This window comes from Macaca mulatta, chromosome 2, assembly GCF_049350105.2.
Source record: "Macaca mulatta isolate MMU2019108-1 chromosome 2, T2T-MMU8v2.0, whole genome shotgun sequence".
NCBI lineage: Eukaryota > Metazoa > Chordata > Mammalia > Primates > Cercopithecidae > Macaca > Macaca mulatta.
Window position 1 is genome coordinate 183,444,536 of NC_133407.1, and position 14,666 is coordinate 183,459,201.

Below are 14,666 nucleotides of genomic sequence, written 5' to 3' on the forward strand. Positions count from 1 at the left end.
GGGAGCTGCTTGGAGGAGCTCAGGTAGGTTCGGCCCTCAGCCTCCTGGCTTCTTCAAGTCCTGCAGTCCTGGGGTCCAGGTGCCGGGACACAGGACCACTCAAAGCTGTGGGCATGTGGTGCTTCATCAGGCTTTCTATTGGCATCAGTCCAGTTTTGTTTGTTTTTTTCCAGTTATCATCTCTTCCTTTTTGCCTTTTTGCTGTCTAACATATGGCAAAAAACCGGGCATGATCTATCTTCTCCATTTCTCAAGCTCCTTAAGATCTCGTCTTCTCTCCAAAAGATTTGACAAAACAAATGCTTCTGGATATAAGCCCCTGTGATTTGGTTCTCTCTATCAGAAGTTTTCTTGTCACTCTGAACTGGAAAGAGGAGTGGGTGATCCTTTTTCTCCTTTCATTTTGCCATTTTTAGTGGCAACAGCTATAGCCTGATGTACATTAAAATAATGCTCCTATTTTCCTAACTAAGGCAACAGATCTCGAGTTTGTTTATAAAATATGTCACCTGTACCCACAGAAAACTTTAAAGCTAGAAAATTTGGACTAGGATGGTAAAACATTGAGCTGGAGTTACTTCATGGGTCCTGATACTCTGATGGAAGGCAAAGTACTAAGAACAAAAAGATCATTTGAAAAATACAACTAAAGAAAAATGCCTCAACTTTTTATGGGATGCTTAAATGCTACAAAATTTCTGTTGCTAGCTACAAGTCAGCAGAACTTAATGGTTATTTTCTAAAAATTTGACTGTTCCAGGTTAGTAATGCTGTATTCATTTATTTTTAAATATGCACACAGGAAGTGAGGTGCAGTGGTATGCATCTGAGTCCCAACAACTTGGAAGGCTGAGGCAGGAGGATGACTTGAGCTGAGGAGTTCAAAGATACAGTGAGCTGTGATGATGCCACTGCACTCCAGCCTGGGTGACAGAGCGAGACCCTGTCTCTTAAACACAAACACGCACACACACGCACGCGCGCGCGCGCACACACACACACACACACACACACACACACACACAGAGGAAAGGCTCCTCAGGAATCATCAGTCTACATCAGGGGCTAGGTGACATGACCTGAACTTCAGGCAAGTATTAAAGCTCCCAATCCTTCCTCCTTTCTAGTTTGTTTGAAATGTTTGAACATTTATATATTTGGGGGCAGTTTTCAAGCTATGAGCAATTTCAATTCAATCTTTTCTACCCAACTTTTACAGTTAAATGAATAGAGCCATGGATGCTGGTGGTGGCATTTTGGGTCTGAATACTTGTACATTTGGAAGCATTACTATATAAATTCTTCACTCTTGGAATAGAAACCAATTCTAATGATAACAGCTCTTATATAACCCTTATTCTGTACAAGGCACTGTTCTAAATGCTCTTTGTAAATAACTCATGTAATTCCCATATCAATCTTATGAGATGGGTACTGTTGTTATAATCTGTTTTACAGAGGTAGAAATGGAGGCACCTGCTCAACATTAATAAGAAAAGAGAGCCAGGATTTGGACCTACACAATATTGATTCAAAGTCTGCTCTTTACAATATTGGCCCTCAAACTTAGAAGGCAAATCAAGTAGCTTGCTGGTGGCACTGGTCTTTAAGCAGGTTATTAGAATCCACTGGGCTTTATGGGTAGAGCCCAGTTTCATATAATAATGTATGTTCTATTTAACTAACATTCATCTACATGTGGCAGGCAGCCTCCCTCCTCCAAAAAAACCCAAACCTAACTGAGTTCAGATATCTGTCAGTAACTCTCTACCACTCCCTCCACCCCCATCCTATCTTTTAGCTAGGGAGAAAATATATCCTGGTTCGCCTTGGCTAGTCCTGGTTTATACTTGTTTTCCCTATATCTCATCTATTTTGTTAATATTATCTGTCTTATTGCAGAGATTCTTTAATATATTAATATGGATTACTACAGTCCAAGTAAGGAAATGGAGATGAGGCCATCCTCGAATTTATTTGATCCCCAAACCCCTCACTGCAGAACACCTGTTAACAGCTCCCAGAACAGTGATAGAGAGGCCTACATTTTAGCTTTAATTTTTGTGATCTTGAGCAAACCACTTTATGCCACAGTTTTCTTAATTGTGGATTGATGATGTCATACTGCTGTGATTTATGATTCTCTTCTGGTTCGGGCCAACTTCTGTTAAGAACGCTATATATCTCAAAAAAAAAAAAAAAAAAAAAAAAAAAAAAAGAACGCTATATACCCTGGATATGTCAAAATTTCCAGACTGAGGTGGAATGCTGAAGTACAGAGGAATAGGGTAACATCAAAAAAATATAGGTGAATGTGGCCCACATGTGGGTATGTGAGTTACATAATTTCCCCTGAACAGAAATTTCATAAGAAAAAAGCCTATGAGGCGACATCTAGACCTGCTATCCACTCACCCTTGTTATAGAGTGGAACCCCAAGGAAGAGGAGTGTTACGATGGAAAAACACAGTATTTCTGTTAACAGTACCCTCTGGCATTCACAGAGACTTCAACTACCTATTATACTATTAATACATAATGTATCCCTGAATGTAAATCATTCAAGGTAAGTATAATGCTCACCTGCCCTGCCTCAGAATGCTTAATTTTCTCACCCAGCTTCTCAAGGGAAAAAGCCTTTTCTTACAGCGTTTTTTGGTATAGCTTAGGACAAGGTCCTTCATTGCTTCATCCTTCAAATTTCTTATTGATAAACTGGGCTTAAGGAATTAGTCTATCAACTTACTACCAACTATATGAAAAATATTCACATAATGATTTGTGTTTGGATTGATCTTTGAGAACCACAACCCTAAAGTCTTACATGATGGGGTGAGATAACGCTGAGATGTAAGTCTAATGGAGTAAACAAACAGGAGAGAGTAAAATAAGACTTGGTTTATCAATACCATACTACAGATTTGATAGCATCATAATTTTTAAAAACCTTTTTTTACCCTTTTCCTTCATATAAAAATGGTACATATTCATTGTGGAGATTTTAGAAAATGCAGAAAAGTAAAAAAAAAAAAAAAAAAAATTTGGTTCCACTATAAAAAGACAATCGTACTGTAAAAGATATCCAGCATTCCAATTTTGGTATTTACTTTTGTCTGTCTCTGTGTGTATATGAGTAAGACTATGTATATATGCACATAGCTTTACATGTCTGGAATTATGTATCGTATGCAAATGTTTTATCCTTTAATATTATGAGTATTTCCCCATGTCATTAGTCTTGAAAAACATTTTTAGTGGCTGTATAGTAAACCATGGTTTGTCTACAATATATTTCTTTGTTCTTCTATTATTATTTAGATTATTTCAAAAATTTGGCTTTGCAAATATAGTATAATAAACATCATTATATGTAACATTTTATATATTTCTGTTTAGATTTCCAGAAGAGAAATAGCATTGTAAAAAGGTATACATGTTTTTAAAAGGTCTTAACAGCTTCTAAACTCTATTCTGCAAGCGTTTGGGTCAATTTATAAGTCATCAACACTGTATAACACTGTGTATGTTTTATCACACCCCAGCAAACACTGAATAGTACCTTTCTAATATTGTAAATAGGTAAAAAATAATATAGCATTTTACTAATTTGCAATCATTTGATGAGACTAAATATTTTACTTTTTATTTTCTTATATGCATAGAATGTTCTTAACTGTTCATTTGTCAAGGAAAGTTTTAATGTTTTCCTTATCATCTTGTATGGCTCTATTGATTTTAAGGTTAATCTTAACAAATTATGTATGTATTCATTTTTAGAGACAGGCTCTCATTCTGTTGCCCAGGCTGCAGTGCCATGGTGCCATCATAGATCACTATAGCCTTGAACTGCTGGGCTCAAGTTATCCGCCTGCCTCAGCCTCTTGAGTTGCCAGAACTACAGCTACATGCCACTATGTCTGGCTAATTTTTAAAACTTTTTTAGAGATGGGGTCTTGCTTTGTTGCTCAGGCTGGTCTTGAGCTCCTGGCCTCAAGCAATCTGCCTTGGCCTCCCAAAGCACTGTGATTACAGGCGTGAGTCACCATACCCAGCCAAGATTAATTTTTAATGCTGCCTAATCTTTTAATTTTTATAATTACTTTTGATTTACAGATGTTTTAAATTATAATGAGATCAAATATATCATTTTCTCATTGCAGTTATGCTTAGAAAAATTATCTCTATTTCAAAGTACATAATCTAGTGTTTAAAATAATTTAATCTTTAAAAAAAGCATGTAACTTAAATCCATATGGAATAGATTTTGTTAAGTATAATGTGAGGCCCTAACTCTGTTACCTTTTAAAATATATAATCAGTTGTCCCAATGTCTTGCCAAATGAGTCTTCCCTTCCTCACTTTGTCATGACTCTTTTAATCAAAACACAAATTATACATATGCTATGGTATAATTCCATTGCTCTGCCTATGAGTTTTCTATTGCTACTACACCTTAATGTTATTAAAAAACACACTGAGCTTTCTTCTTTTTTATTTTCCTAAATGGCTATCACATTGGGGTGCAGGGAGTAGAAAGGAAGTGAGAACCAGATTTAGGCCAAAATCTCCAAGAGAACTGGGAAAGGCCTGAGGCTGGATGGGGGTCAGTAGAGATGTAGGTAGGGCGGTTAGGCTGAGGCAGGTACCAAGCTGTGTCCTTCCAGAATGCCCTGGTTCACATCACACCTCTGCCACTTAATAGCTGGCTTTGGGCAAGTTAGTTCCTCTTTGTGTGCTTTGGTTTCCTAAAATATAAAGTGAAGTTGTTGAGAGGATTAAATGAGATAGGGAGAAACACTCAGAATAGTGTATTGCCCGTGGTAGACATCATTATCACTCATTGGAAGCTATCTTCCACTGCCATCCTGCCACTGTAAATTACTATAGCATGGGGATTAAAATTATAAGCTCCCTAGAATCAGGATGCCTAGACTGGAACCTTACCTCTGTCATTTATGAGCTGTGTGAGCTTGGAAAAATTAGTTGCTTTTTTTGTGCCTTAGTTCCTCATCTATAAAACTATATAATAGTACCTACTTCACAGGGTTGTTACATGGAGTCCTGATATAATGAATGTAAGTTGCTTAACACACAGTCTGGCACACAAGTAAATTCTCACAAAATGGTCATCATAACCATTACGTCACTTGATTACCCTGGGGCATTTGGTACTGATGTTAACTCTCAACTTTTTGACACTGTCCTCCTTTGTCTTCTGGAACACTGTGATTTGGTTCCCAACCCATCACTTCATGTACTTTCTTCTTTCACCTACCCCTTAAAATGCTGTCATCCTCCAGGATGTCCTCTACTATCCTATTCTTTGGTGACCAACCATACACTTTCTTGATGGTCCTTCTTCTAAGCTAGGAGATGGCAATTTTTAAAGTTCAAGAACCAGATAAATATTTTAAGCTTGTGGGCCATATGATCTCTATCACAACTACACATTGTATAACATGTAAGCCATTGAGAATATGTAAAGGAGTATGCATAGCTATATTACAACAAAACAAGCCATACAAAAACAGGCAGCTGGCCCACATGCCATAGTCTGCTGGTTCCTACTCTAGGTGGTTGTTTCAGCTCAGGTATTCGAAAACTCATCACATTGCATCTGTCCTCCCTACTGGGCTGTGGGCTACCTTAGGGCAATGTGTCCTTTCATCCTAGGATGTTCTGGAGGCAGCATAGAATCCAGCAGATATATACAATCAACTTCTGCTAAAATACTCAATGACATGGCCACATAATATGAGTGTTTACAGCTTAAAAGTCTGTTGTGCTACAGGGAAGAAATGAGCCCTTCAGTAGCTACCAAAACAAACTTTTAGAGAAGACCTCATGGCCTGCGTAGTGCACTGAAACATCCAGTAGAATTAATTTTTCTTTCCCAAATGTGAGCGGGAAATTCAGGTCCAGGAAACTCACAATTTCAAGGACCAAGTAATATTGCAGACATCAAAATAGAGCTGTTCAGGGTTATCTATAAAACAGGACACACTTTATAGGAATGGAACAGCTGTTTCCCCATTTCTGTTTTAAAAGGGGAAATAGGCTGTAGGGCTCTAGGGTATATGCTAAGCATATGGAGAAAATTTATTTGCTTAAAGAAAATGTGACATGGAGTTGGCAAAGGGCTCGGTTTGTAAGAGATAATACCCTGGTGGGTGAAATTAAGAGGATAAGAAGAATATATACCAAGTCATTTCAGCATTGTGATTAATGAAAAAGGAAACAGTAATAAACACTGAAAGGAAGAAAAGAAAAGTAAAGTTGAAGCTGAAAAGAACTGAATATGCTCTAGGGAAGACACTATAAGAACCAAGTATCACTTATAGTAATAATGACTTTAGTAAAACAAATTTTAGATAAAGATGACACTGGTTTAGGGAAAAATAAGAAAACCAAAACCTCAGTCAAAAGTAACAGTGTGAGTATTCAGTTTCTCTAAATACAGTGTAAAGGATCTTTATAGAGCTAGGGGTAGCTGAAAAATATGTTAAAGACTCTGGGGGAGAATTTTAGGCTTCTGGAACATAGCTAGAAACAGGTAATAGACAAAGAAGCATGTTTAAATTTTTCCTTTTTAATTTTCAAGCCCAAACTTAATCAGCAGTAATATTTTTAGTATAAATATTTGCTGAACTCCTTTTACGGAGAGATTACTATTTTGTGTCACTTAACATATCCTCTCAAGTAGCAATTACCAGAGAGTACTCTTTAAAATTTCTTAAAATCATAAAATCATTATTGCTGTGAAAAAAGAACCTAAATTTTTCTTTAAAAGAGCAAAGGTAATGTTGGTTTCCTTCAACCTTCTTCTTCCCCTTCCCTACTAGAAATTATGAAAGGACTCATTATGTGGTCACATGGACATTCATTCATTTATCCCTCAAAAATCTAATGAGCACCTACTATGTACTAGGCACTGTGCTAAGCCCTGAGGAGGAAAGATGAAGAAGATGTGGTTCTTACTCTGAGAAGCTGACAATATAGGGGGAAAGACAGACACATGTCTAAGCAATTAAAATGCAATGTGATACTACAGTGATGGAGAACAGGTGTGAGGTAGGGGCTAGGGGTGGTAGGGGGTACTATAAAGGGAAGCACCAGGGAGTTATTTCATGGGACTGTCTGCATACTGATTGTGGTGGCACCCACACAAATCTGTACATGTATTAAAATTCATAGTTGTATGCCAAAAGAAAAAAAGGCCAATTTTACTCTATGATACTTAAAAGTTAAAATAAAAAAATTCTGATAGATGCCTATCAACAAGAGAGAATGGATAAACAATGGCATATTCATACAGTAGACACTACTGAGTAATAAAAGGATTAGATTGCTGACAAATGCAACAACATGGATTAATCTCAAAAGCATTACTGGGTGAAAGGAGCACATAGGATGAAGTACATTCTGTATGATTTCATTTATAGGAACTTCTAGAGTAGGCAACATTAACATATGCTGATAGAAATCAGATCAGTTGTTGCTTCTGTGTGTATGAGTAGCGGGGTGGGGTGGGGTTGATTGGGAAGGGATCTTAGGGAACTTTTAGGTGTGATGAAAGTGTTCTAGGTCTGGGTCAAAACTGATTGAACAGTACACTTAAGATGTGAGTACCTCAATAAATGTAAATTCTAACTAAATTAAAAATATGCATTTAGCTATTGGCTTGTCTTTCACAGCATAACATTTCTAATGGTGTTTAAAATTGCAAAAAACATTAACAATCTCTCTACCATATGTTATCAGTTTATTTTTAGGATCAATTTGATTTTTTTGGTGTGTTAATGAAGTAAATATAATATCTAATAATAAATCTTATGACAAAGATAATTAATAATTAAAATGTGCAGAGAAGGATAGAACTCTACATTCTGCTGGGGTGAGGATCTGTTGCTGTATTTTAGGAAAGGCAAGAAAGAGGCAAGTCTCAAGAGGATGTTGAAGGGTAGAACTTCAGTGCACAGACCAGGAAAAGAACATTCCAGAACAACATGTGCAAAGTCACAGATGTGAGAAGGGCTGGCATTGTGCTATGCACTTTGCCTGGACAGTTTAATCCTCATTATTATCTCCATGTTTCATAGCCCAGGCTTGACAAGGCACGGGGCCTGGTCCAGGTTCCTCGGCTGTCATGCAGGCAGAGCAAGGATTCTCACACAGATAGTGCAGACTCTCATTCTTGTCTTCCTTCATGTGCTATCTCCTGTCATGCTGGGGTGTCTGGCTTTAATCATGGCACTGATGGGACCTAAGAGAGGCTTCTACCTGATCAGAATCTACTTTAAGAAGATAGCTAGACTGACAATAATGGATCATTTGGCTGTACTTACCAGTCTTTCTTCCTGCTTCCCTTCACCTGAAAGCAGAACTATTTCTAACAAGATCACTAGTAACAGCAGCTGAACAGTGATCACCAAGGTCTGTCTCTAGGCCCTCCATTCCACAGACTCCTTTGTCAAGAGGTTCTAATTGTGGGATTAGGTAAGCAGTGAGATGATGGCCCTTTAAGTTTCTAAGTGGGAGATGGGATGCTCTTGGGGTCCCCAAATCCCAGTGGGAACTATATATGGGGTGGAAGGTCCCTGACTGGGGAATTTTGTGCAGATGTCCTCTGAGGTAAACAGGATTTGCTGGCTAGCTATTTTGCAGCTAGATAATTAGATTTCCTAGCCCTGGAACAGCTAAGGTACAGAACTCTGTCAGGCTCAGAGGTTTTAGAGCCATCCTGGGAGAGACGACATTGTCTCTACGTGCTGTAAGGATTTTGGTTCTTGGCTGGACCCATGGAAAGCTCTCAGAAGAGCGTGGGCCCTGCTCTCTAGGGAAGTGCTTTCCACTGGACAGAGATGAATGAGGATTAGGCCAAGGGTTTGGCAATGGAGAATTGCCTCAATTGAAAATGGCTTTAAAATAATCACAACAAAGCTACACAGAGCTCTATTATAAAGTGTGTTCATGTTCATTATTTAAAAATGACTGTGAGTCCCACAAATATGCTGGATGTCAGCAATTTACAGATTTGAAACTGAGACTTAGGAAGGTTAAGTGACTGAGACATGCATAGCTGCCTGCCTGTCTGCTTTCCTTCCTTAGTTCTCTCTCTGCCCAACTTTCTTCTTTCATGTTTTCAATATCTAGCTCTTAGTTAACTATACATCATTTTATTCTAGAAAAAATTTTAAGGCAGCTTACAAGGTTACAAAAAAAAAAAAAAAAAAAAAAAAGAAGACTGTATAAATTAAAAGTGGGAGTGAATATGAAAGAAAAATAAGAATTGGACCTGAAATGAATCCAAGACTTCTGATAAAGATATAATGGCCTAGACATTTGCTACTGATGGGGCACAAATTTGATTCTACATTTGTAGGAACCCATGTGAAAAAGGAAACCTGGTCACTATTCATAGTATGCATAAGCTAAAATGACAATGACAAAACAATCAGTTACTCAAGAGAAGTACAACTATTTTAGGTTCATAATAATTACAACTTGGCATAATGCACACTAGCTTCCTTTGATTATTAAACAAAACTAGGTCTTCAAAGGTGATTTTGGTTTTCAACTGTCTTTTCAGTATACAAGATAATTCACTGTGAATTTTAAAAAAACATGAAAAGCATACCATCTCTCTGAACTCATGTAGCAAATTCCATTACGGAAGTCAAAGCAGGTGAGACCCCAGTGAGCCCACTAGTTGTAGGAACTGTTCTTGGACTCAGGGATGTGGGTAGAGTGACAATTTCCACATGTACTACAGGGGAAGAGATAAAGCCACTCACTGTGGCACAGGAATACACAGCTCATCATTCAGATGTTATATCTTATTTTGTAAATTTTTTTAACTTGGTGGCAAATATTAACATGATCCATTATACCACAAGTTCCTTATAATGGCTGTTGTTAATATAGAAAAGCATTATTCCAGAGCACCATTTTCTCTGTTGTACATCTTGCTGCATTCATGCCCTAGGGCTAGAGTTTATTTACACTGGCTAGTTTATACCTTCCTCACTCAACCCTCCAGTTTCCCTTACTTTTATGCCACAAAAAGGACACAGAGTTTTCCTTTTTGTAATTTACATATGTAGAAAATATGTCCAAGTCAGGATGTCCCTTTCATCCACAGAAGAGTCTGGGGCCACCTGACTCATCAACATGACAAATCCAGAAATAGAAAATGCAATCTAGCTAAAAGAGAGAGACAAGTGGAAACTTTTAAGCCAGCACACAGCTAAGGTGTTATGTCATATGAAATTAATTCTCTGAGGTCAGCGATTAGAGTTAGGTTACAGCCCAAACATAATTCTGCCTGCTGATTACTTGACCTACTACAACATTTATTTCACTGAGAGATGCTCAGCTATGACTTCCAAGGGTGGGCTTGGGAAAGATGGAAGGAAGCAGACAGCCAGAGAAACAGCAACTCCTTCCTTTTGCAAACAGATGTGTCTCCCAGGCCCCTAACTAAAATGATTATTTCCTGCTTTTCTGAGTGAGGGATCAGATGTGTCCCCCTCTTCCCTTTCCAACAAAACGAAGCACCTGAGATCACAGACTCTTCAGTGAAGTGCAAAAGATGACTGAAGAAACTGAGTTATGTTCTGTCATGAGAAGCACTAGAGTAACATGATAATAAAACCACCTTCCCTATGGGAAAGAGGAGGAAGCCAGGGAATAAATGGTGTGGCTAGAATGATGCATTTATATATTTCTTTCACTTCCAAAGACTGACCTCTCCCAGTAAAGAGATTTGGAGCGGCACTAAGAAGAAATGGCAATTGCCGAATGGAGATATTGGAATAACGCAAGTTCTGTGAACAGGGGCAGCTCTAAAATACAGAGAATAAACAGCCCTTCCTTAAAGGGCAGCATCAAGCAGTGCCTGAGGGGTTGTGCAGGAGTGGCTGGTGGGGATGAGGTACAGAGTGAAAACAGGGGGATCTGAGAGTTAGCACCTGACATGTGAACACATATACATCTAATCAATTTACAAACCATTGACATCAATAATAAAAAGAGCAGCTGCTGCTACTAGACAGCACACAGTGCCAGGTCCTGTCCCTAGAGCCTTGTGTCTACTACCTCGCTCAGGAGTGCTGTCCCCTTTCTTCTCACATGGGTCCATGTGGCCTTTTGCCATTTGGGGATGTGTTTCCTCTTCTAGGATGTCCTTGATGTTCAAGCAAGGCTATTGGTGCTGGGTGGTGAGGACTGTGAGGACAGGGAGGGAACCAGGACCTACCCTGTGACTGGTTTGCTGCAGGCTCCTAATCACATGAGGCTGCTAAGAAGGTCAGGGTCACCAGCTGTGACCTTGGGGCCAGTGGAAAGGCCTGTACTCCCCAGCCTCTTGCTTTCTCTCATCATTCTCATTTCTGCCCCTAAATCTACTCACTGTGAAAGAAAAGAAGGGAAAGACTGATGCCTATAGCTGAAGTGTGCAGTTAAATGGTCAGAAACTAGACTTCTCACATGTAATTGAATCATCATAGTGCTGGTGACAGAGTTAAGACAGTTGAAGAAATGGTTGCTAGTCCAACTTCCAATTTTCAAGTTATTGTTGGGGTTGAAATATCTCTCACCTCAGAATTTTTATTTTGGAAACTCTCCAAAGCACACTTTTAGCCACATTCGAGTAACTGAAACAGGAAAAAAAAAGCAGTATTTTCAGCCACATTAAACTCTAACCAGATGCTCTTAGAAAACTTTTTGTATGTACACAGCACCTTTTATTCTAGCAGAGAGTCATGTTGTTCAGTTCTGAACTGTATCCGCCATAGACTGAAAATACTAATACTTCAAGAGCCATGGTAACCACCTGACAAATACATCCTCTCCACATAGGAGGTAAAGAGGAGCCCAGTGCTATCTCTAATTCTCCCTCTCTACCCAGACCACTGGAAATCCAAGTGAAATTAATGTAATGAATATTTACTGAATACCTTCTTTGTACCAGGAACAAAGGTGAAGAACACTGGGAAGTTGGCATAAATTTAACCAACCTGCAAAGTGAAAATGATAGCAGGTTTAGGACATCCGTACAAAGTGTTAGGGCCAGGACCCACCTTACTGGCCCATCTGAAAGACAGCATTTCTGACACTTTTTCTTCTGTTAACCATCAGGCAGAGAGAAGTACTTTTGGCCTTTAGAGGAAGAGCCGTGTGAAGGAAAATTAATGATAGGCTGCCTACAGTCCATGAATTCCCAGGTCACTATCCTTGGGACCACCCAGAGCACAGCCTGGGAGTAGCCTGTTCAGGCAGTACTTAGACCCCCAGCAACCACTTGGACCCTTCCATTCTCCACATGAGGGCCAAAAAGATCTTTCCCGAAGGTAAATAGGATCATGTAACCATCCAGGTTAAAACTCCACAGCAGTTTGCTTTTTATACTTAAAATAACATCCATACTCCCTAGTACCACCCCCAGGGCTCCCCCAACCGGGACCCTACTTCCTCCTTCAATCCCACTGCCTCCTCTTTGGCCCACAATACCCCAACCATGCTGACCTCCTGGAGTGCTAGAACATGCAAACTCCTTTCTTGCCCCAGAGCCTTCACGCTTATTGTTCTCAGACCTGAATGCTTCCTCCTCTAGCTCCTTCACATCACTCCCATCTCAGGTTAAATGGCGCCTCTTCAGAGAGAGGTCTCCTCTGACATCTGAGGTTCGCTCCCTCCCCCAATTCTCTGCCACGATTTTCTCTTCCTTTCTGTTGCAGCACTATCACAAGATGTACTTATTATCTGATTTGTTACCTTGTTTTTATTTGATCCTTCCCATAGACTTTACATTCCAAGATAGGACGGACCAATAACATCTGCTTTTTAAATATCATCTCCCCAGTATTCAAGATATGCCTGGACATAGTGGACATGTAATAAATAATTGTTGAATAGATGAATGAAATGAATATAATTGCAAATAATAAATGTTTTATAAAGAAGGGCATCTTTATATTTTATGTTTTTACTACCATAAATACTATTGTACTACCATAAATCCGGATTACTATTAGAGGTTTTTCATGTATTCATTTTAACCAGGACCACCCTGACTGGACTTGAGAAGCTGAGAGAATGGAGAGCTGATGTATAGCTGCAATTAGAACGTTTCAAAACGATTGCTTTAAAACACTAGGTTTGGCACACAATGCATTTTGAATAAGGGGGAGAGGGGTTAGTCCTTCTAATTTAAAGCTATTTGTGGTTGAGAGCAGAGTTCCTATTATGTACGTGGCATGATGTTCCTTAACTCAAGAAAAATTACAAAGAAACTTAACATGAAGCACCAGCACACTAAGAATGAATAGCACAGTATATTCCTGGGGAGCTATTGTGAAGCTGGCCTAAGGGGGAATACCCTTGTCACTTTGCCATTTGGCTCTGGCCTAGGCTGCCAAATCATGGAGTTGCTGGAAACTAAGAAGTACCCTGGGTGCCAGTCTTGTGTTTCCAACTATGCCCAGTGGCTAAAATGGAAGATCTTGAGTCTTCATACTGTGTCCTGTGTGGTTCTTCAGCCAGCAAAACCAAATCTTGTAGGTTACCAGAAGCCCACCCACACAAGAAAGGGAGGTCTAGAATTGTCTTACTGCCTGGGGAAGATCTCTAGAAGCCCTGCAGTGGGTCCTGGGTACTTGTACACAGCATGAACAGCAGTCTTTCTCCAGTCACCTCCTGATTTGCTCAAGGGATAGGCCCAAACTTTTCCTTGGTTTCCTCCATGCATTTAATTTCTCTGTTAGGAATATAGCTCCGCTCAGCACCTAGTTTATTTGCATGGGGTTCTGCTTCCTTGCATAATTCTTATCTTTCCATTATCTCTTGCTATCTGCTGCTTGGGATCAGGTCCCAACCCAGGTAGCACACCTGGAATTGTGCTGCAGCCACCTGCCGAGATTCTCCTTGCAGTGTTGAAATATCTCACTTGTAACATATGCTACTGGTTCTGCTTCTGAGAGCAGCCTCACCTATTTCTAGCCCCTCCGGGAGGCCAGCCTCTGAGGTCCCAGCATCCTTCATCAACAAACATGCATTGAGGTGACACCAGGGGCCCCCTCAGAGCACCAGGATAAGTTTGCTTGAGGTGGGAGTGTAAATTAGTTCAACCATTGTGGAAGACAGTGTGGTGATTCCTCAAGGATCTAGAACTAGAAATACCATTTGACCCATCAATCCCATTACTGGACATATACCCAAAAGATTGTAAATCATTCTATGATAAAGATACATGCACATGTATGTTTAATGCGGCACTATTCACAATAGCGTCACGTGTACACATATGTTTATTGTGGCACTATTCACAATAGCAAAGACTTGGAACCAACCCAAATGTCCATCAATGACAGACTGGATTAAGAAAATGTGGCACATATACACAATAGAATACTATGCAGCCATAAAAAAGGATGAGTTCATGTCCTTTGCAGGGACATGGATGAAGCTGGAACAAACTATCACAAGATCAGAAAACCAAACACCACATGTTCTTACTCATAAGTGGGAGTTGAACAATGAGAACACACGGACACAGGGAGGGGAACATCACACATGGGGGCCTGTTGGGGGTGGGGGGCGAGGGGAGGGATAACATTAGGAGAAATACCTAATGTAGGTGATGGGTTGATGGGTGCATCTAACCACCA

General features: G+C 39.6%; 1 protein-coding gene and 1 long non-coding RNA gene across 5 annotated transcripts in view; one reads left to right on the forward strand and one right to left on the reverse strand.

The window, feature by feature from the left end:
• CMSS1 (cms1 ribosomal small subunit homolog) overlaps positions 1-14,666 on the reverse strand; it is a 372,406-nt gene that overhangs the window by 43,942 nt on the left and 313,798 nt on the right.
• Positions 1-14,666, forward strand: part of LOC144339426 (uncharacterized) — a 59,308-nt gene that overhangs the window by 42,441 nt on the left and 2,201 nt on the right. The window lies entirely within an intron of this gene.